The sequence below is a fragment of the Siphateles boraxobius genome, unplaced genomic scaffold (assembly GCF_051911475.1).
Source record: "Siphateles boraxobius isolate OS27281-9 unplaced genomic scaffold, OSU_SipBor_1 22, whole genome shotgun sequence".
NCBI classification, from domain to species: Eukaryota; Metazoa; Chordata; class Actinopteri; order Cypriniformes; family Leuciscidae; genus Siphateles; species Siphateles boraxobius.
In genome coordinates this window covers 3,838,123-3,862,077 of record NW_027508833.1, presented here as the reverse complement: position 1 = coordinate 3,862,077, position 23,955 = coordinate 3,838,123, and the positions used below count along the sequence as shown (strand labels likewise).

Genomic DNA, 23,955 nt, shown 5'->3' with positions numbered 1-23,955 from the left:
AGAAGTGCTAGCATTTGGTGCCTCATGTGAATATACCGACACTTGCTGAATGGCTGCTCGTGGTTTCGGGTAAGCAAAAGGAGTTTTAGACAACCCAAGATGCTTTCTCATTCTCTCTTCTTTAGAGGTACGCTTACTCTCCTCTGCTCGGATTAACACAACCAATTCAGCGAAAGTGGGTGGCCGGGTTCCGCTCTTCCCTAACTGAAGGCTGTCAATGAGACCATTATCCCAACATCCCCTCATAAACTGTTTCAAAAGACAACGGTCATGATATCCCTCCGCGATGCCTCCCCTCTTAATCGTCGAACTTAGAAGAACTTGCAACCGGAGCAAGAAGTCTGACGACTTTTCACCTTGGTTCTGTAAAGTGCCCATAAACTTGGCCAACAGTTCGTCACCATCCTCTACTGATCCATACACTGATTCTAGTAACTCAAGGTACACCGCAGGCAAAGCTGGGGGTCGCACATGCTTCACTACATCTGCGGCAGGAGGCAATAAGCTATCTAAGATCCTACATATCCTTTGTAAATCGGAAATGGCCGGATCACTTAACAGGAGCTCTACACTTACTCGCCAAGTGTCAAAATCAGGTTCATTTGGAGGGCGCGGGCACCTCCCTGAGAATTTCCTAAGGCGAACTGAGGTTTGCTGAAACATCGCAGCATCAGCCGACTTCACTATGTGCTCTATTACCATCCTTTGAATACCCGGTGGGTCTACAACGTTCATAGGGAAACCAGGGCTAGTAGTCACTGTGACACCATCAAAGGTGGTCTCTGGATCTGGGGAGGCCATATTGGCCATCCGACTCTTGGTTGGGCTTTTGGATTCTAAAATTCGCATCCCTACTGCTTCTGTATTGCTGAAATCATCACAGCTCACTTTTCGCGCTCTTTCTGGAGTACAGTTAGTGGAGTGAACTTCTTGGAGTTCATCCAACTCCTCCTGAGACACTTTTGAGAGAGGCTTTTCACTAGTCGTCTGGTTACAGACGCTAGCCAGAGCTTGTATCTGGAACATAACGCTTGGGTCCGAAAGGCATCCCAGAGTTAAGGGTAACATCGGCGTTAAGTTCAGCATCGCAGAGTTGTGAGCATACTCTACAATAGCCTGCTGATGGAACTCGGAAGTTTGGTCATCAATTACCAAATTGCTCTTAATTGAGCCGTACTTTTGCAAAAAGTTTACTAGCTCTTCGTCTACCTCGGTCAACGTGAGGCCTTTGACTATGATTGCATTTCCCCACGTTCACGTTCTCTTTCTCTATGATCTCCATAATCACGATGTAAAGACAACACTCGGAAAAACTGATTTCACCTCACAAATCTGCTCGTTTCCTGCCTCCCTTACCGGTTGCTAACTTGTTGCTAAGCAACGGTCTACTGGCTGGCTCGCCAACTTTCTGTAACACGCCTCGTGGCTAAAACACAACCCCCCTCTCAAACTACGAAATATGCAGATGAGCATGAAGAAGGTGCACCACTCTAAGATTTGGACCAGCGATCAGAAGACTAGACTCGCTCAAGAGACCGTGTGAACAACAAGGGGAAAAAATCAAGGACACACTTGAACTGCGTTGGAACAGGTAAGTATATTTCGAGGAATTGATAAATAAAATAAAGCAATATAAGAATAATAATAGGATAAGACAGTAAAATTTCAGAATCTTGTCACATAACTCAAAAGAGGAAAAACAATAACTAATAAGGAAGACAGCAAAAGTTTTGTTCTGGACAAGTGAAAGTGTGACTTCTTTACACCTTCATCAATGTAGAGGTAACTCCTATTTAGGTTCAAGCTAATAAATTGGACTAATTCACTCCTTTTTTTCCTATCTATATAAGATGAAGCTAATTTGACCTATTTATAGTATAATAATTTAGTTTTAGTAGAATAATAGAATAATTTAATTCTAACTACAGTTAAACCTAATTTTAGCTATGTTTAAATCTAATTCTAGCTACAACTTTTTTCACCCAATTACCCTTTAAATTCTCTTTCAACTCTCGTCACCTTAGAAACAAAATAGGAAAAAAATGAGAAAAACCAATACAATATTAAATCAGACTAAAAAAATATAAAAATGAAAATATAATAAAAATACAAAAGGACTTGAAACAATCAAAAAGAAATAACAGCAACGGGGAAAATTGAAATCACACTAAGTCCAATTTAGTGCTCAACCAACAGTGTCAGTTTATATCAGGTTATCGAATTTCAGTTTCAGTCTGATGATTCTTCCGCGAGATCCTTCCGCAATTCAGGCTTAGTCAATACAGAAAAGAAAAGTGTGCACAGTCCTACCACTCAGGTCATTTCCTTGATTCAAGACTCGGTCCTTATATGGGCATGGCTCGCCAGTTCCCGCTCACAATGGCTTCATTTCTGATGTGCAACGGGGACAATACACGTGCGAAATCTTCGTCAAACTCGTTCAGCATCCAGAAATGTGCACCGTCCGTCTCAGCAAATGGACATGGAAAGAGGAAATATAATAAACGTTTTCAAAAAGAATACAAGGGAAAGGGAGGGAAAGAAAAAAATAATCCAACCTGGCAAAAGACAAGGCCAAAGATACAATTAGTCATTTCTCTCAAAAAATATACATCATTACAACATTTAATCTAAATATAAACACATTAAACAGCTCTGACTTCAATTTCGTTTAACTTTTAGCACATTAAATTCACATAAATGTACTGAGAGCAAGTTTCAAATGACGCGCTTAGGCCTCATCTGCTCGTATTAAATGTGCGTCACAATCGGCCATTAACTCATAGCTCGAATACACGACAAAATGTCGCCAGAATAATATCTGTTAACTGTTCAAAGTACTTTTAGATCGGAAACATTAATTATTTGACCCATTCACGCAATATTTCTTCACATTTTAGACAAAATATTAACTCTTATAATCTCTTTTACATACGAATGCAACACTAGCATTTAATATTTAAACACTATTTAATCGACATTTAAACGAAAACTCTTAGTGATAAAAAATATAATAATTTCGCTTACCAAGAGAACTCAATTTCTCGATTATGAAGGTTTTCAAAGGCAAACTCCTACTTTAAGCTGCAGTAGGGAGTTTTGAGAAAATGTTGACTTAGCCTGAAAATTTGAACAAGCACAACTTACAGGTCCAAAACCTCCTTGCTCTCTGCTGCACTACAGCCCTCCCTCCACAGCTCCTCCCCCACAGCGGAGCCTGCCGTGAACGCTAGTAAACAGGACCACCGATGACGGCGGATTATAAACAGTTATGGAACATTCACTAATAGGGACGAAACATCAACAATATGCTTTACATTGACTATGGCCTGCCCATACTTTGACTACAAACTTGGTCCTCAAAACATTATGTATTTTGCAATACATGTAACTTTATAACGTTGCACTCTTTCTATAAGTTATATAATAGCTAGTAAGATAACGTTTAAGGATTAGTTCACTTTAAAAAAAACTTTTGCTGATAATTTACTCACCCCCATATCATCCAAGATGTCCATGACTTTCTTTCTTCAGTCGAAAAGATATACACATATAATGGACTTCAATAGGACACAAACGTTTCATGGACCAAATGACAGTTTCAGTGCAGCTTCAAAGGGCTTTAAACGATACCAGACGATGAATAAGGGTCTTATCTAGCGAAACGATCGGTTATTTCAAAAATAAATAAAAAACTTTAAGTTTTATAAGCACAATGGCTCGCCTTGCTCTGTTCTGTGATGCACGTTCGTGATCCTGTTCGAACTCGTTCATCAAAATGAACAAATCTTTTTTCGAGTCATTTGTTCGTTGAATGAATGAAATGACTCCGAAAAAGACTCGTTAAAAATGAACAAATCTTTTTTCGAGTCATTTCGTTCGTTGAATGAACGAAATGACTCGAAAAAGATTCGTTCATTTGTATGAACGAGTTCGAACAGGAGAGTCACGAACGACGGTACGCGCTCGCGCTGTGCAAGAGAGGGGTGATCAGCGCGTACACGAGCGTGATTGACACTGCTAAGACATTCCTCCTGGCTCTGATTGGTTGTTTCAGACCGGGAGCGATGTATTTCTGCAAATGGCAATAGGACCACAGGGAGGAGCCAGAGGAGCTTGATTTTTTCACAGATTATCTGTCTCATATTTTACTGTCAGCACATAATGACAGTTTTAACAAATATTTGTTTACAAAACCTACTGGAGCTTTTAGGCCCGAATCCTCTGCAGCCTAACGTGCAATCAGTGACACGTTCACCCGTACTCATTCACCGATGAAACTCAATCCTCACTTTAGTTTCAAAGTCTCTCAAAAGTTATTTCTCCAATACAACTGATAGTTATTCTCGGTTCTAATTCAAATTTATTCTCTCTTCAGAATCGCGCCATCTGCTCTCTCTCTCGCAAGGAGTGTTTCATCATCTTACGTTTTGGCTCCACCCATTAAGGCGGGGCTCATTTTCTACTCATCAATTTAGAATAAAAGTCTAAATGAATTTAAATTCATGCATTTTCTCATTTTTCCTCTTTCAAGATATTTAACAAAATAACTTTATATATTCATGTTAAGTGTCAGTGTCTTCTTTTTTTTCCCCTTACGTCAACAATGTCTCTTTAGTAACCTGGGTTACATATTACACAGTGTTTCAGATCCCTACAGTTCATTACAAACACACTGTGATTAACAGATAAAGGTTCAAAAAGTTTAATATCCACACTCACACCTGCTCCTCTGGTTTTCATTTCAGACTCTATCGGTTATGGAAACATCAATTAACTATTGTGTGCATTTAGAGGGTTCTGTCAGACTTTTTGTAATGATATATTAAAATATTGTCTGAACCCTGGTTTATTGACTACTTTTATCAAGCATACAGTGATCTCACTGTATATGATCACAGTACAAAACACATGTTGCATAATAGACATTGCATTCGTGTGCAAATAAAAGCAAATATTTTCAATCCTCAAACCTAATAACAAACTTCAGTAAAATATCTAAATATTTAACATGGCCGTACTGTATGTACCTCAATGGTGCAATTACTATCAAGTCCACTAGGAGTCTCTTTTCAACCTGATATAAAGACATATTTATCAGAGGAAGTGGGACAGGTTTCTGTGTCTCAGAAAACACTGAGAGAGTTTGTAATGAGTGTTTTATTCTGTGCATCACTGAGAGCTCCAGCACTGAAGCTTCAACATGACATTTACAGTGTGTTTCATTTATTTCACAGCACTACCATTCTTGATCTCAGGTATAGAATCATTTATTTATGTATTTTCATATGGCTGGACTTCCTCATTGTTTTTAATGCACTTTTCCGTCTCTTTCAAACAGGGGAATCACTGAGTGACAAAGTTCATTAAACACAGAAAGATCTGCTGGTTAAAACTCATGAACCTGTTACACTCACGTGCTCTCACACAATACCAGACTATTACATGATTTTATGGTATGAGCATCTGAAGGGTAATAATGCACTGAATCTCATTGGATATGTATATAACAAGGCTACAACCATCGAAAGTAAATACACAAATCAGTTCAAGATTGCAGGAGATGGTGGAAAAGATTCTACTCTTGATTTCAAGCTGAATATATCTGGGATTTCTGTTATGTATTATTGTGCTGCCAGGAAAGCACAGTGTTAAAGATCATTCAATCTCTCTACAAAAACCATCTGTTATTACCACAAACCAAAACTTTTAACTGTGTGCATACACATAAAGTGCTAATTATGAAACTCCATAGCATGGATGGATGGATGGATCCTGTAATGAAACATTTTATTTCTTATAGATTTGGTTGGATACAAAAATAAACAAAGGAATACCGTGATTTCACAGTCAATTATTCTGACAAGGATATTAAAGTTGTTGAAACCTCAATACATAATGTCATATTTGTGAAAGTTTTTTAGTGTAAAGAAAGATCAGGTAATAGTCTCAATTGTCATGTCTTCATATGGTATCAAGATCTTCTCAGATGTTTCTCCTAACATTCCTTGAGAATAAAAAAACTATTACTGTATGTTATCAAAAGTTTATCTGAGTAATACAATTAGCAAAAGCTCAGATAATTTAGTCTTGTGAGAATGTGATGATGAGAAATGTTAAAATTGAAAATGTTATTGCTGTGTCAGAAATTGAGATATTAAATAGATCTCAGTTGAGATGTTTATTCCTGGAGTAAAAACATGTCACTTCCTGTCACTTGTCATGACTTTTATTTTGTCTCAGTGTTGTCAGTACGTGTTGAGCTGCTTTCCATCATACACTGACTATGTGCAGAATATTCTCATGATGATAATGTTTGTCATATTCTTTGTTGCCCATGTTGTCATATTCATTTTGCCCATGTCATGTTTGTCATATTCTTTGAAGCCCATGTTGCCAGCAGTGAAGTAACTCTTTAAAGGTATATGAAAGAAAAAAATTGTCAGGCCTTAAATATAATGCTGAAAGTCCATTTCATTAAAGAGCAGATTTATTTATTTTATAACGCAACACTTTGATCAGTTGTACTTGCCAGGCAAGTCAGACCCACATCAAGATGTTGGGTCTGGGAACTCACCATTGGCATGCCTCAATCAGAGGGGTGGGATAAACGGTTGTCTTTCAAATTCCCTCTGCACGCAATGCGGATAGCGCTACAACCAACCAGAGCAACGAACGCTTGTGGCTGAGTGAGTCTCATACGTTTTTCCACCAGCGGAACTAGTTGATATTAAACTTTTGCCGTATCCGGTCGGCAAAACTCCAAACACATCTTCCTTTAAAAATGACTTTAGTGCCGTTCTTTGTTCTTTTCTCAAAGAAAAGCTTAACTCCAAGTCCTCCAGAGTCGCGCCCAAAGCCGATTTGAAGGACCGCTCTTCGCCGGCAGCACCAGTCATGTTCTCTGTTTTCAAGTAGCAGGGAATTCACGCGGAACCGTCATAACTCTGCCGTCATTATGTTAAGCCGGCCCACCGACTCTATACACAATGTGATTGGCCTAACTAGAGTTTAGTTTTTCCAGCTCGAAAGCCAACGGAGAGTTGCTAGACGACACTGGCTGCAAAATAAAATTTGCTGCCGCAAGGGTGCGTCTAGATTTCTAGGCTACAGTTGTACTGCTCTTTGAAAACATATTTGGTGCAATTACTATCAGGTCCACTAGGATTCAATTTTCAACCTGATATAAAGACATATTTATCAGAGGAAGTGGGGCAGGTTTCTGTGTCTCAGAGAACACTGAGGGAGTTTGTAATGTGTGTTTTGTTCTGTGTATCACTGAGAGCTCCAACACTGAAGCTTCAACATGACATTTACAGTGTGTTTCATTTATTTCACAGCACTGCCATTCTTGATCTCAGGTACTGCATCATTCATTTATGTATTTTCATATAGCTCTAGACTTCCTCATTGTTTTTAATTCACTTTTCCGTCTCTTTCAAACAGGAGAATAACTGAGTGACAAAGTTCATCAAACACAGAAAGATCTGCTGGTTAAAACTCATGAACCTGTTACACTCACCTGCTCTCACACAATAGCAAACTATTACATGATATTATGGTATGAGCAGCTGAAGGGTGATACTGCACTAAATCTCATTGGATATGTATATTACAAGGCTACAACCATTGAAAGTAAATACACAAATCAGTTCAAGATTGCAGGAGACGGTGAAAAAGATTCTACTCTTGATTTCAAGCTGAATATATCTGGGATTTCTGTTATGTATTATTGTGCTGCCAGTAAAGCACAGTGTTAAAGATCATTCAATCTCTCTACAAAAACCATCTGTTATTACCACAAACCAAAACTTTTAACTGTGTGCATATACATACAGTGCTAATTATGAAACTAACCATAGTATCGATGGATGGATGGATACTGCAATGAAACATTTTATGTCTTCTAGATTTGGTTGAATACAAAAATAAACAAAGAATACTGTGATTTCACAATATATGATTCTGACAAGGATATTAAAGTTGTTGAAACCTCAATATATAATGTCATATTTGTGAAAGTATGTGAATATTTTTTTTAGCGTAAAGAAAGATCAGGTAATAGTCTCTATTCTCAGGTCTTCATATGATATCAACATCTTCTCAGATGTTTCACCTAACATTCCTTGATAATAAAAATAATAATATTACTGTATGTAATGAAAAGTTTATCTGAGTAATACAATTAGCAAAAGCTCAGATAATTTAGTCTTGTGAGAATGTGATGATGAGAAATGTTAAAATTTTAAATTTTATTGCTGTGTCAGAGAAATAATTGAGATATTAAATAGATCTCAGTTGTGATTTTTATTCCTGGAGTAAAAACATGTCACTTCCTGTCACTTGTCATGACTTTTATTTTGTCTCAGTGTTGTCAGTACGTGTTGAGCTGCTTTCCATCATACACTGACTATGTGCAGAATATCCTCATGATGATAATGTTTGTCATATTCTTTGTTATGTTGACAGGTAAGATTGCCCAAAGCATGTTCTTTAACAGAAAGAAATGAATGTTCTGAAAATACAATGTACCATTCACCATTTCAATCTGTTTAGGTCTTGTACAAAGTCAGAGAGTTGCTCAGTCTCCTCCAGACCTGATGAGAATCCTCACAGAATCTGCTGTTCTCACTTGCTCACATTCTGACCAGAGCTTTGAACGCATTCTCTGGTATAAACAATCTGATGACAGGGGATTCATTTTTCTTGGTTATCTTAATTTGAATTTTCCATATCCAGAAGATGAATTTAAAAACAAAATAGTCTTGGATGGAGATGGCAGAAGTCGTGCCACACTAACAATCCACAATCTGACATCAGTCGACAGCGCAGTCTATTACTGTGCAGCAAGAACTCACAGTGTGTTAAATCGTACTCGGTTACTAACGTAACTTCGGTTCTCTCTAGAGAGGGAACGAGTACTGCGTAATATCTTACGCTATGGGGAAAACCTCATTTCCACGAGACATTGAAGCCAAAAATTATCCTTAATTTTGAATTAATGTAAAACGCGTTGCGGCAGCATGCAGACATAGGCAAGGCAGCTTGCGTGCCTATTGGCTGACCTGCGGCAACAACAGCAGCCTTTTGAGAGAGGCCCTGCGTGACGCCATATCCAATGGGGGCGCTTCGCACCACTACGTAACGTCCCGGCGAAATAGGCATGGCCTTGACCAATAAGTATAGCTCGAAAGGCTGATACAAACTGGTTTTCATCGCCGAAGCGAAGCAGAGGATGTAGTAAGCACGGCAAGATACGCAGTACTCGTTCCCTCTCTAGAGAGAACCAAGGTTACGTTGGTAACCGAGTACGTTCTCTTACGAGAGTTCCTCTCGTACTGCGTAATATCTTACGCTATGGGGAACACAGTGTAAAACGCTGTGCGTACTGGGATGTGACACCAAAGTCCCAAGGGCAGAAACCCGGTGCCCATATAGTGCATAATCACCATAGACCATTCCCCATAAATAGCATCCTACAGGAGCTAATCATGTTAACAGTGCTCCACACAGTCAGGGTGAACAGCGTTCAGCCTGAACTGGGTAGCAGTACGGGTCATTCAACACCCATGGAGCTGTTCTATTGATCAGTGAACAATGCACAAGCAAATTCAGCCTTCTGAGCCGGAGCACCGGGGCAGACAGAGCTGATTACTAGACCGACAGAAGCTTAGCCTGTAAGGCGGGAACCTCTAGGTTATAAAACCTTATAAATGTAGACGGCGAGGCCTAGCCTGCCGCCGTACAGATATCCTGCAAGGTAATCCCGCTAGACCACGCCCACGAAGAGGCCACGCCTCTCGTGGAGTGCGCTCTGACACCCAAAGGACACTGCAGGCCCTTTGAAGTGTAAGCCAGTGCTATGGCCTCAACTATCCATCTGGATAGGCTCTGCTTTGACGCGGCTAGTCCCTAATGTTGTGGGATGTGTCTCCAATGTGTTTAGTTCAGGACAGCTCAGTGTGTGTGTGAACGAGAGTGAGTGCGCGTGTCCGAGGCGCGCGCGCCGCCCCTGTTGATTCCCCGTGAGGAGCGGATGAGAGTGTTGTGATAATGATACAGCGACCGGTGCAGGTAGTTAGCGATTACAGTGTATTTTAGTGCAGCCAGCAAAATAAAGCACCTAAACTCTTCGGCAAGACGGCCTTCTGTCATTTATATGCTACCATCACACTAAACAGCGTGAGGTTTAGGGAGTTAACCCCGGGAGGAAAACTACCGGCCCTGGAGAAGACGAATCTCCCCTGTGTCTCCCAACCACGGTTAGGAGACGGAAGCAGGAAAGGTTAACACTGGCGACCACGAAGGGACGGTCACGTTGTTAAAAGACTGGTGAGCATTGAAAATAGAAGGACAATAAAAAGTAAAGCCGAGTGACTGTAATACAACCTAAATAGCGGCGTGACTAAGCTAATACAAAATGGCGGCCGCTCGCTATCCCTCCGATGTTTACGGACGAGAAACCAACTACTCAAACCCGTTCATGTCGCTAACCAATGTGGAGGACAACAATCAAGTTACTGTGAAAGCTTACGAGCGCAAGGCTGAGAGAAAACGCGAACATTATAACCCATTCCTGTGTGATGAAAGTTGCACTGCCGCACTTTCTAATGGAGAAGATCTGTTCGCGCCGTTCGACAGCCCCGCCCATTTTTCACCCACAAATCCTTTTAGTAGAGGCAACAGTCAAAGCCACGGCTCCGTGAGAAGGCCAGACATGCACCTTTTCACATATCCCACTCCAGACATGCCAGTTAAGGGGCACTATGAAGTCACAAATCCCTTTGCCAATGTTCACATGGGAAGTTTTGTACATAGCACACCAGCTATATCCAAACCCGAAGCCAGTACGTTTCCCATGCCATATTCTTCTATTAATCCAGACATGACTGTAAAACATGGACATTTTCCATTGCGCCAGGCCGGTCCCTCATCTCCAACACGTAAGAGCCGCTCTGCGCCCCGTCAGCCTCCTCTGTCGGACAGTGATGAGGACTATAACCCCAAAGAGAGAGTCCCCACTCTACGTCCCGGCCAGTACGACGGCAGCACACCGTGGAGAGAGTTTCTGCACAGGTTTGAGAGTTGCGCGGAGGCAAATCACTGGTCAGTCAAAACAATGGCTATTCAGCTGAAATTCTGCCTCACCGGAGCTGCAGGCGCCATCGTCCACAGAAACCCCCGTTCATCCAAATGGGACTACCGCCGCCTGCTGGAGGAACTCGAAACTGCTTATGGCCCTTCTTCAGATCATGCAGCGGCTGTAGCCATAGAGCTGAGGCAAAGAGTGCGTAAACCAGGTGAGGCGCTTCATGTGTTCAGGGATGACATTTATGGAAAAGTATCTATAGCTTATGGTGACTGGTCAGAGGCTGAGCAAGACGCTATAGCGGTTGAAGTTTTCACAAACGGCCTGGGTGATGCAGAGCTAGTTCAGAGACTGTTAGAAAACCGTCCAGCTACCCTAGCTAAAGCTTATGAGATAGCCCACCGTCATGACACTACCAAGAGAGCTGCTTCCTATGTCACCAACATCATGCAGCCAGGGGCCCGCAGCCTCATTGAACGCAGGCCCCGGGCCGCTGTTGTCAGAGAAAGAGACAAAACTGAGACTGTGACTACCACTACCTCTGCAGTTAGCCCATCACCCACTCACTTTGACGCGCGCACATCTGCAAAAACACCGAAGCCGCACAAGAACTTTAAAAGGGGTGACATTCGCTGCTATAACTGTAATGGTTGGGGTCACAAGCAGAGTCAGTGCTCATCCCCGCTACGGAATACAGAGACTTTCCGTTCAAAGGCCGCCAAAGGAAGCCCGCTGACCACTGTGTTCCACCTTAAAAGCCAGAGTCGTGAAATGAACATTCACATGCGCATATCTGAGCTGGAGGTATGTGCAGTCCTGGACAGTGGAGCGCGGAGGAGCGTGCTGCCCCTTCACCAATACAACGCCATTCACCAAGATGTAAGACCGCCGCTTCAGTCATCCATCGTTGAGACTTTGCTCGGGGTGGGACCAGGGGACGTGCCAGTGCTTGGTGAGGCCAAGGTACCGGTCAGTATCAACAACCGTCAAGTTGAGGTGGACTTCCTTGTAGCGGACATAGAGGGCAATGAGGTGCTGCTTGGCCATCCTTTCCTCACCCAAGCTGAGGCCCGCCTTGATTTCGGTAAGCACCGCATAATTCTGTTTGGAGAAGAAGTGCCCTACTTTCACCCAGAGACTGTTCCAAAGTCACACGCTGTAAGAGTTGCCAGAACTGTTGTGGTTGAAGCGGGACAAGAGTACCTAGTCAAGGGCAATGTGCACTTTTGCAGAGAAGCCCAGGGAGACATGATGCTTAGCCCCACAAAAGGCTTTGTTGAAAAGCACAAAGTACTCATTGCCAGAGCCCTAGTCAATGCACAGCCCACCAACATCGTTCCATTACGCCTCTTTAACCCTGGCAACAAGGCTGTGACTATTAAAGAAGGTGCCATTGCAGGTCTCCTCCAGCCAGCTGAAGCTCTGTCCTCGTCCAGTGTTCCCACAGCGGCAGACTTTCCAGCCAGCCTCCCTGCAGTTCCAGAGCACCTCCAGGAGCTCTATGCCCAGAGTTCCACTGACTTTAATGACAATGAAAAACTTGAATTATCTAACCTGTTGTGTGTCTATGAAAGTGTCTTTTCCAGGGGACCTGGTGATCTGGGCCGGACCAGTCTTGTGCAGCATGACATCATAACCCGGCCGGGACCTCCAGTGAAGCAGCCTCCTCGTCGTATGGCTGGGGAAAAGCAGCGAAGCGCAGAACAGCAGATCAGTGAGGGCCTCCAGAGCGGCATCGCCACACGCAGCCACAGCAGTTGGGCCTCGCCGATCGTTATGGTGCGTAAAAAGGATGGCACTTATCGCCTTTGTATAGACTACAGGGCACTCAACAGCCACACCATCACTGACGCGTACCCGCTACCCCGCATCCAAGACACGCTGGACACTCTCGCCACAGCCAAATGGTTCAGCACTTTGGATCTTGCTGCAGGTTACTGGCAAGTTGAGCTAACACCAAGAGCCCGCCGCGCAGCCGCCTTTTGCACCCGTAATGGACTATTTGAATGGAACGTTATGCCATTCGGGTTATGTAACGCGCCGGCGACGTTCCAACGCCTTATGGACCGCGTCCTTGCCGGCATGCAGTGGGAGACCTGTCTCGTCTACCTGGACGACATCATCGTGCTGGCCAAGAATGTGCCCGAGATGCTGCAGCGACTGAGCCAAGTGTTCCAGAGACTTAAACAGGCAAATCTCAAACTGAAACCAGCCAAATGCTGCCTGTTCCGCCGCCAAGTTGCCTATCTAGGTCATATTGTGTCTGAGCACGGTGTGGCCACTGATCCCAATAAAGTCAGCAAAGTCAAAGCCTGGCCCACTCCCACATCAGTTCAAGAGGTCAGACGTTTCATTGGCCTCGCCTCCTACTATCGCAGGTTTGTGAAAGACTTTGCCTCCATTGCCGAACCGTTACATAACCTGACTAAGAAGAATGCACACTTCCAGTGGCACGCTGAACACCAAGCCGCCTTTGACACGCTCAAGCACCGCCTTACCACAGCCCCTGTCTTAGGCTATCCACTGGACCATGGTGAAATGATCCTGGACACCGATGCCAGCGACACCGGTATCGGCGCGGTCCTGTCGCAAATGCAGGGTGGCACAGAACGCGTGTTGGCATACGGCAGCCGCAAACTAGCCAAAGCTGAACAGAACTATTGCACTACGAGACGGGAGTTGCTAGCCATTGTCGATTTCACATCGCATTTTCGGCAGTACCTACTTGGGAGGCCTTTCAAGGTACGAACCGACCACAGCAGCCTGCGCTGGCTCACGCGCATGAAAGAGCCGGAAGGTCAGTTAGCCCGGTGGCTTGAGAAGCTAGCGGAGTATGAGTTCGAAATCATCCATCGCCCAGGTCGCTTACACACAAATGCTGACAGTCTCTCCCGCAGGCCCTGCCGCCAGTCCTGTCCTTGTAATCTGCAGGATCCTTCCTTGCAGCAGAGAACCATGAGTCACCAGGCAATTCAGTGTGATTTGGACTCTGACATCAGCTCCCTGTTGCTGAGTCCGGTGGGGGTAAGCGCTGGTAATGTTACCAACACAGACACTTTAAAACAAACAGAGATTATTTATGTGACAAACACAAACGAGATCAGACTGTTTCCTGGCTGGACTTTGGAGGAGTTGCGCCAGGCTCAAGCTGCTGATACAGACATTGCACCAATCAGAGCTTGGTTAGGGGTCAGCAGTGAGCGGCCCCCGTGGGTCACAGTCTCCCCATGCAGCCCAGCCACCAAAACGTACTGGAGTCAATGGAGAAGACTGTACTTCAGAGATGGAGTACTGGTCCGCCGCTTTTACTGTTTAGACGATACACAGTTCTATCCTCAAATTGTTCTCCCGCGCAAGATGCAACCCGATGTTATGCGCCAAATGCATGAAGGGCCAGTAGGTGGACATTTTGGTATTGAAAGGACGGTGGCCAGACTTCAAACCAGATACTACTGGTACCACATGAGAGAAGATGTGGCCCTCTGGTGCCGGACTTGTACAAATTGCGCATGCAGAGCCAGACCCCACAAGACTCCACAAGCGCCTATGGGAACTGTCAGAGTTGGAGCCCCCATGGAGCGCATTGCACTGGACATTATGGGCCCACTCAATGAGACAGAGCGTAAGAACAGTTATATACTCGTAATACAGGAGTATTTCACAAAATGGACTGAAGCATTCGCAATCCCTGACGAAAAGGCTGTGACAGTGGCAAACGTTGTGGCAACTGAATGGGTGTGTCGCTTTGGAATGCCTCACTCTCTGCACAGCGATCAAGGACGCAATTTTGAATCAGGGGTATTCCAAGAAATGTGCCGTTTGTTTGGCATCGACAAAACCCACACTACACCATTCAGACCGCAGTCCGACGGCCAAGTTGAACGTTTCAACGCCACACTACAAAAGATCCTGGCCTCTACTGCAGAGCACTGTCACTGGGATTGGGACCTGATGATCCCATATGCAGTTATGGCCTACAGAGCGACCAAGCACAGCGCTACTGGTTTCACCCCCAACTTCATGATGTTCGGCCGTGAAATAAGTGAGCCTGTGGACCTTGTGGCTGGTTTGCCCCCTGACTCTGAACATGCAACTTCAGCCTCTGAGTATGTGCAACAAATGCGTGAGCGGTTGGAACTGGCTCATAACATCACCCGAGAAGCCCTCGGTGAGTCAGTCACACGTGCAAAAAGACAATACGACAAAAACGCTTGCCACACACAGTACAAAGTCGGCGATGCGGTGTGGTATCTTATCAAAGGAACACGTCATGTCCGAAACAAAGTTAAAAAGTTCCCCCCCTCCTACGAAGGACCCTACTTTGTTATGGGACATTTAGACGACTTAGTCTACCGGATCCAAAAGGGTCCCAGAGCTAAGGTCAAAGTCGTCCACCATGATCAACTCAAATGCTACCGCAGCCGTGAGCCCCTGGACAACACCTGGGTCCTGGACCAATCCCAGAACTGGACGCCTTCTGAGATCCTGCCACCGGATGTGGACGGGCACCCAGCAGACCGTGAGGATCTCGGCCTGCACAGCCTCTACTCTACTGCCTCGAGTGATGGCCCCGGCGACTCCTGGCCGTCCACTCCACCTGCTACTAATTCTCACATTATCGGGTCTCTTCCATCCACTCCTTCCCATGTGATACTTGGCCATGGTGGGGGTGCGGTGGGAGATCCACACCACCAGTCTCCGCGTGAACCTCGGCCCCAACGTCAGCGCCGAGGACCGCTCCGGTATGGGGACTGGGTCACTGAGTGAGTCACCTATGACAGTTCATATTTACACTAGAGACTTTACAGTTTACGTTTTTGGACTCTAGTCTAGTTTGTTCTATACTTTTTCTACAAAAAGCACTTTTGCACGTTTAAAAAAAAAAAAAAAAAGCTGAAGAGCTTTTCAATGCTTTTACATGCTTGCACTTTATTGCATTCAATGTATGATTTGATTATTACCAGATTAGTCCGACAGTATTACCTCTGGTCACCGAAGAATAGGATTTAAAAGGTGATGTACTCTTATGTTTTATTAGAGACTATTGCATTTCTATTATTTTTCTTTTCACTCCTGTGTTCACTGTTGAATGAGCTTTAGAACTTTTAACATTGTTTAGACACTTGTTAAATTGATATATCCTATCTGTTTGGATTTACATACTATTTGGAACACAGCTGTCTCTTCACATTTTAGGCCTACAGATATAGAGAGTGTGTGCTAAGTATGTTTAAATGGAATGGAATTAGTGTTAATTGCCAGTCCATGGTGGGGGTAGTGTTGTGGGATGTGTCTCCAATGTGTTTAGTTCAGGACAGCTCAGTGTGTGTGTGAACGAGAGTGAGTGCGCGTGTCCGAGGCGCGCGCGCCGCCCCTGTTGATTCCCCGTGAGGAGCGGATGAGAGTGTTGTGATAATGATACAGCGACCGGTGCAGGTAGTTAGCGATTACAGTGTATTTTAGTGCAGCCAGCAAAATAAAGCACCTAAACTCTTCGGCAAGACGGCCTCTTTGTCATTTATATGCTACCATCACACTAAACAGCGTGAGGTTTAGGGAGTTAACCCCGGGAGGAAAACTACCGGCCCTGGAGAAGACGAATCTCCCCTGTGTCTCCCAACCACGGTTAGGAGACGGAAGCAGGAAAGGTTAACACTAAGAACGCCCGTCAAACAAAACAAAGAGCTGCTCAGTCTGTCTGGAAGCAGACGAGCGGGACACATAAGTTCTCAGTGCCCTGACAGAGCATAGGAGACTCGTATCCTCCTCCCCATCATGAACCGGAAGGGCGGACAGGGAAATCCCTGGGCCCTAAACGGTGTGTTGAGGGACACGTGCCCGCGTCTTGGTTTGAGTATGACCTTCGAGTCATTAGGACCGAATTCCATACATGTCGCGCTCACCGAGAGTGCTTGTAAATCCCCAATGCGCTTCACCGAAGCGAGAGCCAAAAGAAATACTTGTTGTGGAAATTTTAATATTCATTGATCCCAAACAGGTATCATAAGAGAAAGAACCTATTCAATGTATAAAAGTATATGTGTGTACGTGCTTGTGCGTGACGTTTCAGGAACATATGGGACAGGACCTCTGACCTTAGGGACGGTCAGATTTGGCCAGTTTATTTCAGTACCAGTTTGTGTCTTTAAGTAGCAGTAAGGACCTTATCTGAGTGGGTGAAAGGTACAGCGGGTGAGGAGGAACCTTGAAAACAGTATAAAGGCTGTCTCATGTCTTCCTGTTGTGTGTCACTCTCTTGCACAGCGTAACTTCTGTGTACTAGACTGGACCTATTCTTGCAAGAATAAATACTTATCATTTTATTAATTTGACTCTGAGTGTCTCTTACGCAGTGATGATGTTTAACAGAATTTTTGCCACAACAATTTTGGTGTCAGAGTGGGATTCCTTGGAAGTGCCTTCTGGACCTGAGAGCGGACGGTGTTTGGCCACCTGGACTGAGCAGTTTCAGCTCTACCTCGTAAGCTTGAGAGAGAGGGGCCGACCGCAATCGGGTCCGGGAGGGGCTCCACTGGAATCAAAAGAAAGCGAACCCGTGGCAACCAACATATCTCTGGTAAGAGACGTCTAAAATATTTTCTTTTGGGGAAAAGTATTTTGTTTCGGGTATGAAATGTGAGTGAACCATATTGGCTGAGGGCTGTTTCTGTGGTAAGTAATCTGAGATTAATTGAGATCTATATATAGATCAAGAAATTTCAAACAGATACGAGGGAAAATGATCTGAGATTAATTGAGGTCTGTAACAGAACAAGAAATTTCAAGCAGATAAATAATCTGGGATTAAGTGAGAACTGTAACAGATCAAGAGATTTCAAACAGATAGGTACCCTGAAAATTAGTTGTTCCACGACGGAGCAAATTGTTTTTAGGTACTGAGGCTAATTAGGGGGAACCAGAACAGTTTTTGGTAAACCTTAATTAGGAGGGCACTAATAGTGCAACCCGACCGATTTGGGTTAAAAGAAAGAATCGGGTCTGTTGGGGACGCCTAAACAGATTAGAGAAAACGCGCGTTGAAGAGAAATCCACAGGGAACAGAAAACAGCCAGTATGGGGAAGTCTCAAGGTAAGCATGCAAAATTTGATACACCGGTTTTTCAATCAAATGAGAAAATTATGGGGGAAAATTTATGTTTTAGATATTGAAAAAACTGAGAAAATACCATGATTTCCCCAGGGAGGGAACACTGAGCACAACTAGACTGAAAGTAGTGCGAGAATCAGTTGAACAGGGCAGTGAGAAACAAAAAGGTTGTTATGGCTGTGTTCAACATGTATAAGCAATGTGGACAAACAATGGATTGTTGTCTTAAAGGGGCAGATAAAAAAGAACTGTCGAGAGAAATAGGGTTTTACTTCTTCATCCAGTAAATGGATGCATGACATTAGATGTCTAGAGAACTTAAATTTATATGATAAGGATTGAAGTTGCAAGCAGCAATAAGGCTGTCTGTGTGAAATAGGGGATTGTTATCAATACAAGGGAAAGATTGGAAATTCAAGTGTCACTATGACGGGTGAGAGACTTGATGGAAGAAGGAAGTGAAAAAACCCCAAAAAGAACAAGAAGGTTGGTGTGTGAGATATGTTTGTGTGGGGATTGTGCAAACAATCATGTACTGGTTAGATAATGAAGGAACTGGCATGTAGAGAAAAGAAAGAATTAGCATGTAGAACAGAGGATGCAGAAGGAACTGGCATGTAGGGAAAGATGGAAGAAATATAGTAGAAAACTATATGTGATGAAAATAAAATGTCTGACAGAATTTATGGAAGTCAAATTAACTGTTTAAATGGTATGAAAAATGAGTTCAGAATAAAAATAAGGCATTGAGTTTAACGGGGGGAGTTTAACATGATTAACGGGGATTAATGTGATATAAAGATAAGGAATGTTTCATTAAGCAAAATGGGGAAAAATTCTATATTTTAATGGTAAAATAATGATTGAAATTAGGTTTAGTTTTAGTTCGATAACCATTGTGTTTTGAACCTAGGGTCCAGCTATGCTGGGGGTACAGAAACAGGGTTTGATTATTCAGCCCGGTTCCCGGATGTTAGATATGTACTTGTTCTGTAATTAGGGTTGTTGATGATAATACCAAATTAGTAAAATGTAAAGACAACTTTGACAAAAAATTCTGGAAATCAATAATGTATAATGGTGGATATTTGTTGATATTAAGTAATTGAAGCAAAAGATATTGTCTGTTTTATAAATGAAATTATGGGTCGGGATAATTTCCCTGGACAAGTATGACTAAAGTTAAACGAAAACTTTGTGAAAACAACTTAGAATATTTTGAGCATTTCGATGCAGCTTATTAAAATTAATGTGCGGCCAATGATAATGATGAAGATTATGATTTGGCTATTGTGATTAAATCCGCCACTGGTGGACTGTAAAAGAATACAGAGAACTGCTTATCAGTGGCTCTGTTTACATTCCTGAATGGGACACACACTGCTTCAAGGGTGTGCAGTAAGTTGGAGCCGTTTGCAAGCTCACAGTGATCAAACTATAGTAAAGGACAGGTGTCTGATGCTGTAGTTGAGGCTGACACATGAACCCACTAGATGGCAGAGAGTGTCTTGATTGTGGTCAGCAGGACAATCTAACATGTAACTGTAAATGCCCACCGAGAAGGTGTAAAAAAACAAAGTGTAATATAGTGACACATTTCTGGTAATAATGTGGGTTTGAAAGTAGATCAGTGTTTAATATGATGATATTAACATTTTCGTCTGAGAAGGAACAAGAGATAAAAACAAAGTCAAAGGATTGAACTCTTAAAGTGAATCCTTTTGAAGAAAAGATCTATAATAGTAATTTTTATAAGTGAATTGATGAATAAAGGTTGAGGTAAAATTACAGATAATGACTCCAACAAATGTGAGTAGCAAAATATATCAAAGTAACTAACAGGATGATTGTGTTGTAATTAAACATTTAAAAAAGGATTTTAGAGTATATAGAGATACTAATCTCATAGATGATTTACAATAACAGCAAAAGTATCACAAGCAGAGAGTGCTTGCCTCGTCAAAAAGTAAATCCTAATTGGAGATTGAGAAATGTGAAACGTTATTGAGAACTAGAATAATTATTTTTATGTAAGAACAAATAAGCAGAAGTAGTAGGCTACCGAATTAACAGTTGCTAAATGTAAAATGTGTTGAAAGGCATCTGATTAAACAAACAGCTTGAAAAGTTGACCATGAAAGAGCTAGAAGCTGATGCTTTGCTTTTAAAAGATAACCTTGTGATTTGGCTGAAACAGTTCGCTTATCTGAATCTGGTGTGTGCTGTGACTGAAAGTGCCAGGGCGACAGAGACTCAATCTGAATGGAAATTTGTAATGTCTAGATTCCCTGATGTATTGGCAAAAGACAACTATAAAATTATGTTTATTTGAAAATGTTTGTAGTTTCTGGCAAAGATGCCTTAAGCTGGGCTAGAGTTAAAAGATGGAAGATAAAGTCTGATGTTAAAAGTTTTATGAAAATGCAGTGTACCAGTCCTGAATGCCTCAGAGTCTCTCTCTGATTCAATGTGAGCTAAAAGCTGTTATCTGAGCCTGTGTCATAAGTAAAGCACAGTGTTTAAGTTGAAAATCATAGACATGGAGAGGTTAAAATAAATCATTGCCGTTCAGAGGGCAATTTGTATTTGTAAATGGATTTAAGTAAAACTGAATGACTTTAAAGAAGTCTTTAAAATAATGCAGACCTTAAACGATAGAGGTGACATTTTGATTAGCGTATTTTAGGACCAGTAACAACTTTGTCTCATTTAGTCTCCACCATTCAGGACCGATGGCTCCGGCTACAGATGAAGTACACTGAATGTACGGTTGTGATCTAAATTCACTGAGTATAGTCTAAGTAGCTAGGTTGCTGCTTTTAAGATAGTTAATGGATTTAAGTGATTAAATACTGTTGTTATTAACCTGTCTCCCTGTGAACACTATTAGGCAATCGGAATGGCTCTGGTGACTCTTGAACGTGCCTTTCCTAAGCTCCAGAAAACAGCTGAGTTCTGTTGAAGAAAACTGATTGTATTGGGAATGAGCGGTCACCAGTGTGTACGTGTGTACGAGTGGCTACTCAATGACGGGATGATCTTCCTGGCCAGGGGACAGCCCAACGCAGGGGGTCACGAAACAGGTGTTATTTGTGAGAAAGGTATGAGAGTTGAGCGCTGATTACTGGAGGCCACCGGGGTCAGCAGAGCATTGAGAGGTGAGATGGGCTGTGAGGTTAAAATTAACTTTACGGCAATCTGACCCAGAAATGTGAGTTCCTCTATACCACTCACCAGAAACCGCATTCGTTGTATGGCTTGTTTTTCATTGTGACAAGTGTCTGAAACTATGCCAGGGGACGACACCCTGAAGAGAAGAAAATTAAAGATAAATGATTAGCGGGAGTGGACTTTCAAAAGCCAGCTGATTCCATGAGGTGATTGCCATTATTTGCTGCGGAGACAGTAACAAAACTTAATTATATGAGGGACATGATGTTGATTGCCATATGGGCAAGTAAAATGTATAGAAGCTAATATGTCTATAACATAGTTTTAACTCCTGAAGGTCGTTAGGCATGGTGGTGGCTAAAGATGAAGACAGGCTTTTGTAGATTTGAGAAGAGTCTGGATAACAAAGGTGAATGGTAAAAGGTTAATGTAATAAATTTAATATTACAATTTGTCTAAATTACAGTCTTAGGAGGCTGTTGAAAAAGATTATTTGTTTATAGTGAGAGAGACTGCTTGAGTGGAGGAAGGGATGGTAACTGTGTCTGTCTTTCTGTTATCGGCCTGCTAGAGCAAGCTAAAGAACAAAATAGTGATAATGAACCAAAACAACCCACCTGACTTTGCTAAGATGAAATGAATAATGAACAGACATGTTTTGAAACTGGTTAAGAGACCATGTAAAATTAGGTAAAAGCTACAGTAAAATGTGAAGTTTAAAATCTTACTTAAAATTTAAATCTTTTTAGAGATGATATAATGAAAAGCGAACATTAAAAATGAACAGTTAACATATGTGTGTCTAGTATGAGTGTGTGTGTGTGATGGTGACAGCACTTTATGTCTTGTATGTATTAGTTTGGGGCACTAATATTCCGCCTGAATAGTGTGTATATTGTGTCATTAACCTCTGGAATGAGGGTTTTATCATTACAGATGGGTTAAGGCTAATGACAAGTTTTAAGGAAGCTAATAGTTTTGAGTCAATCTAATGACAAGATGATGCAGAAAATGGGACGAGCTTTAAATGGATTAGTTATCCAGCTCTGTCTGGTACTGGTAATTATGAATCAATCTATGGATTAAAAGCATTTATGTAAATTGGATTTGTGAAGTTGTAGAGCGCTGTCCATCATGGGTTGAGATAAACTAAAATGTTATAGATTTGCAGGCAATAACAAAGTGACATATTGGCTAAGTCAATATCAAATTATCCAGAGAGTCCTTCACATTTATGAATATTGTGAACAAAAGGGGGAAAATGTTGTTTGACTGACATTGACCAACTCTGTACAGCACGACCTGACCTGACAGAAACAATTGAAACAGAATTTTCAGAAACAAAGCTTGTAGATGACGGGATTAAGAGACCAAACAACAGGCCTGAAAAGCAGGATATACTGTAAGACTGAGGGCCGTTGCCCTCCAAATACTCTGATAAGAAGATGTGTTTGTGGCTTTAAGTAATATTTTTGTTTCAGAGGCAGAGAAAGATGTCTGGAGGAATTTGTGCTGTGGGACAACATTTGGGTTAGTGTTGATGGCAAACTTTATCCAAACACCATCATGTTAGATTGATGCACGAGATGATTCATGCATCAAAAGGGGGGATGGTAACAATTTGGATAACAATTGACAAAATTTGGTTTATTAAGGGACGGTATTTGTTGGGAGGACAAGGGGCTTAATAGGGTAAAAGCCTGGCAAGAAGCCATTCTTCTCCCTAACAAAATTGCTGTCTGTAAGTGTGCCGCACACGCTGATAACAAAATTGCAGGACTGTTTCAACAGGAGACGCCAGGGCAGATGCAGCAGCGAAGGCCGTGGCAGCACAGCAGACAAAAGAAACTACGTGTACTTTACTATCTGAAAATAACCTCGACATTTGTTTTTCTTTACAGAGCATGCAGACTTTTGATGCAGGGCAGAATGTGCCCAATAAAATAATGGTTATGGATGAATTTGACTTATTATCCTGGCCTGGATTGTTATTGTGACAGAAAGAAACAAGGCCACACCTGCGCAGCGCATAACTTAAGATTTTCCTTTTGCATGATGTCAGAAAGGATTGCAGAAAACAGAACTAATTCTGTTCCAAATGTATAAATATTGTGTTGTGGACATGAGCAAAGTGGGTTGAGTGTTTTTCATGGTAAAAGGACCCCGAGTGCTATTAAGTGAGGAAGAAATTATTTAGTGATAAGATGATTTGTAAAATGAGAAGAAACAGAGTTGAATTGGACAAGTGTTGAGAATAAACTTGAAATTCTTAATGCATATCATCAGCAAGGTGAACAAATGGTGAAAATTCCACAGGTCACACCAATAGGCACGAGCGGCAAGACAAGCGGTCACTAACAAAATACTTAAGGTCTCCATTCACAGGTCAAAGTAGGAGATGGTTCACTCCAGTAGGGGTGCATCGTGATCTAAGGGGCAAATCTGGTAATGATCAGAAAATGGTTGGAGAGTGGGACACCTGGGTCGAAGCCTCTCACCTTAGACTACACCGACAGGCCTCAACAATCAAATAGGAGGACAACGTGAGGGGTCAAAGGACGTGCTAGTAACGTACCTCCCTCACCAG

The 23,955-nt window shown here is 42.4% G+C and overlaps 1 long non-coding RNA gene across 1 annotated transcript; it reads right to left on the bottom strand.

The window, feature by feature from the left end:
• Positions 1-2,063: 2,063 nt before the first annotated feature.
• On the bottom strand, positions 2,064-3,085 carry LOC143746512 (uncharacterized). The gene is made up of 2 exons (XR_013206575.1): positions 3,028-3,085; positions 2,064-2,558 (listed from the first exon to the last, which is right to left on the bottom strand). It is a non-coding gene; the product is annotated as an uncharacterized LOC143746512 (long non-coding RNA).
• Positions 3,086-23,955: the final 20,870 nt, after the last annotated feature.